This window comes from Syngnathus typhle, linkage group LG1 (assembly GCF_033458585.1).
Source record: "Syngnathus typhle isolate RoL2023-S1 ecotype Sweden linkage group LG1, RoL_Styp_1.0, whole genome shotgun sequence".
Lineage (NCBI taxonomy): Eukaryota > Metazoa > Chordata > Actinopteri > Syngnathiformes > Syngnathidae > Syngnathus > Syngnathus typhle.
Window position 1 is genome coordinate 15,884,646 of NC_083738.1, and position 3,857 is coordinate 15,888,502.

Below are 3,857 nucleotides of genomic sequence, written 5' to 3' on the forward strand. Positions count from 1 at the left end.
TACTACCGGAAGCCGTGTCAGAAAGCTCGGTGCACACTCACAAGTGCGTGTACGGACATGGCGCACTCGCGCTCTATTTGTATCAGTCCCGAATTTAGAGCGTGGGCTGTGACGACAGCATTCTTGTAATTTGCGCGCTGAGCTTTCAGATGCAGTTTTGCGCTAAAGCCACCCACAAACCTTCCCCTGGAATCCTTCCGTTAAAATGTCGCCCAAGTAAAGCAGTGCCGAGCGTTTAAAAGAGTTGCCAATTTGGCTCGACGTACGCGACGTGACGTTCAGCCACATGAACGTCAACATCTACCCGTCACAGATCGAGGTAAACGGACCAACACCTCGGATCTCGCCTAAGAATTGCCACAACAAATTTTACTCCAGACTATGACGCACTAGCAAACTTTAACAAAAAAGACAGCGGTGTCTACAAGCCTACTGGAACCTACAAAAGGATTATAAGGAAGGAACACAAGAACTTTAAGAGACTGCTCATATGTGTCAGAGAGGTTCTGCTCTGACAACTGAGCTGAACTTTTATCTGTTAAGATTGTGCATGGCACAACAGAAAGTTAATGTTCCATGTTTTTTTTTTCTATGAAGTACCCAGAGAGAGTTATTTAGTTATTATTTATTTCCTGTTTTTTCTGTGAAGAACTCAGAGAGGGTTTAGTTATTATTTATTTCATTAATAGTGTTATTATTTGTTTCCTGACTTTTTTTCTGTAAAGAACCTGGAAAGGGTTATTAAATAACCGTTATTTGGTTATGTGTGGCTTTCTGGAAAACAATAATTTTTTTAAGCTCCCCTACGATCGGCACACTTTTTCTGTTACAAACTGCCACCGGCCCGCCATCAGAGAAGGGAAAGGTTATGTGGCCCTCACAGGAAAAAGTTTGGGGACCCCTGGTGTACACCAAATACGCCAGGGGTGTCAAACTTATTCTTGTCTTAGGCCGCATTGTAGTCAGTTGCCTTCAGAGGACCATTATGACTCTCATCGACTTATATTATATAGACTATAGGCTACACAACAAACTGATGAATAACTAGCTTGGAAATCTGAGACCAGTAAAACCTGTTCAAGTATTTTAAAAAGATGAATAGTAGTAAAAACTGCTAGCAATATCTCTATTTTTTGTAATTTTAGTATTGACACGATGTTGAGGCATAATTTGCCTTTGCGGGCCACATAAAATGATGTGGTGGGCTGTATCTGGACCATTAGGCCTTGGGTTTGACACCTATGATATACATATACAGTGAAAACTCGTATACAGGATGTTATTGTATGGTTATGAGCTTTATGTCACTTTGGCCACATAGTCCGTGTTTTTGGGATGTGGGAAAAAATCGGAGGACCCTGAGAAAACCCACGCAGGCACAGGGAGAACATGCAACCTCCACACATGGAAGGCCGGAGGCAAAATCTAACCCACACCCTCTGAACTGTGTGCTAACCGGTGTCCCACCATGCCGCCCCTAAACAGAAATACCCAGAAAAAAATAAAAGTGTTGCATTCAAACATGTCTGACTAGTACAATATATCCAAAAAGGTGTTGCAATCAACTAAATGTAATGCACTAGTACCCACCTCTGTTCAAAACATCTTTGTGTTTGTTTCCCTCGCTTTTGGGATTTGCTATATTTACCCTGATACAAAACAATCTTTTCAAACAAACTTTCCCCCCAAGCATTCTTCTATGAGCATGAATAACTTTCATCAACTTTTACAGAAATACTACAAAAAAAAAACGTCCCGTGTCTCCTTCCTTGTTTGCAAACGCATCATAACTCATTAGCACAGTTTCGAAACAATCAGGACCGAAACAAGAATAATTGGCAAATAAGATGTTTTAATTTTCAAGCTGGAGGAAGACAAGCAGTAAATCAATGGGCTAACTTTCTCGTCTTTCACCTGTATAAGCACTAATATAAAGGACGTGATCAGCATGTCATGTGAGCTGAAGGGATGGGGGATGAGTTGATCGCTTTAACCTTGACTGATGGAACAAAGTGTGTGCGTTCACACGTCTTCAATCACACCGCAAATCTTGGACTAATATATACATCCACCTATCCGAGATCAGTGTTGGGAAGGCCATTTTTCTGTTTCAAATAAGGATTAGAGTCAAGATAATAATCTACAGAGTACATTACCAAATAGTCAAAAACATACAGTATGTTTTAAGAGGATATTTCTAAACAATACGTTTTTCTTTATTGTTTTTTTTTTTTTTTCAGTGCTGTGCGCATCAACATTTTATGATGCTGACAGTTTCAGTCTGGAAGGAATTATTTGAAATTCACAGTTCTTGTTCATGGTATGTGTACGTCTTATGTGCTCGACAAGGACTAGTGGGTAATAGTGACTTGGTAAAAACCAGAATGATGGAAAATATATTTCACCCTCATCGTGAGTCAATTTGAAGGCTTTGTGACGCCAGGACTGTCCTTTCATTGCCGCGGCTTTGGCTCATCTTTCCTTAAAAGCACTAATGGCTATCCCCAGGTATTTGTTTGGCCTCTACTGCACAAAAGAAAAAAAACAGGAAGGGAACCGCCTATACACCCCGGAGACAACCTCTGATGACCTCAATGAATGTTGATGCACGGATACCATGGGACGCCACCCCTCCTCCTCGCGCTTCGTTTGTTGAGCAGCCAGACAAGGTCAAACGCAAACCCCTAACCGCAGACCCCTAACCGCTAACCCTTAACCCTAGTTTGTGACCCTCACTTTAATTTGAAACCCTACTTTGAAACCCTAACCCTAGATTGAAACTGTAACCCTAGTTTTAAACCCTATATTAATCCCAAACCTTAGTTTAAAACCCTACTTCGAAACCCTAACCCTAGTTTGAAAAGATCACTTTACTTTGAAGCCCTACTACAACCCTTCACCAATAACCCTAATGCACTGGTTTCAAGTATACCACACTCACACCACTGTGAGATGATGCAACTTTGTCTAGTTTTTGACTCAAATGGGGCGCAACTCGCTGGACAAGTGGTTAGCCACGGTACAATTGTGAAGTTACGTTTTGAACCTCAGCTCACTAGGCTTCACACGCCACAAACAGGTTTTAAATTGCCCATCCGTGTGAAGGTCTGAATGTATTCAACACATCAATCTTGGAGAGACGTGCCTTTCATTCGACTGCAAATCCTGTGTACAGTAATGGCTCTGTAATTAAATTGGGATTTTAATGTACGCACCACTACTGACAATGATTGAGGACTACTGCCATGCTTTTAGACTGTATTTAAATGCCACTGCGAAGGGACTTTAGGGAAGGGTGATGTGATAGGTGTGTGTATGTGTGCTTGTGAAAGTCGCTTTGACTGTGGATAAACAAACACCTTAGGGGGTCCAGACCCAAAATACCTTGATTAAATATCCGTTGCCATGATAGATCATCACTCATGCACATAGCATGGAATGGATTCCAGAATCTTAATGCATGTGGTCGATGTCCGTGTCTTTATGGGATTTAGGGCATTATTTTCAACTCTCCTATCCTTTCATACCTCTGCTTTCCCTCCTGTCACCTCAAGGAATGTTTGGATGTTGTTGGGACCAATAGCATAAACTACCAACATTTTAGAATCGTAACGATTAACGCATGTTCTCCAGAAAAGTGTGAAATCAGGGAGATGTGCAATTTTTCTACAAATCAAGTCAAATGAGCCCGTAGCAGTGCAGTATGTTAACAAAAGTTAACAAATGCCCAAAAGCTTTCAATCCCATAAATCCAAGTGTAGTGAGAATGCTACTTAATCCAAACCAGAATAAGAAAAATCCATCAAATGTGTCATTCCACTAAAGCAGAACAGGTGCAAACAAAATGCCAGAAAAAG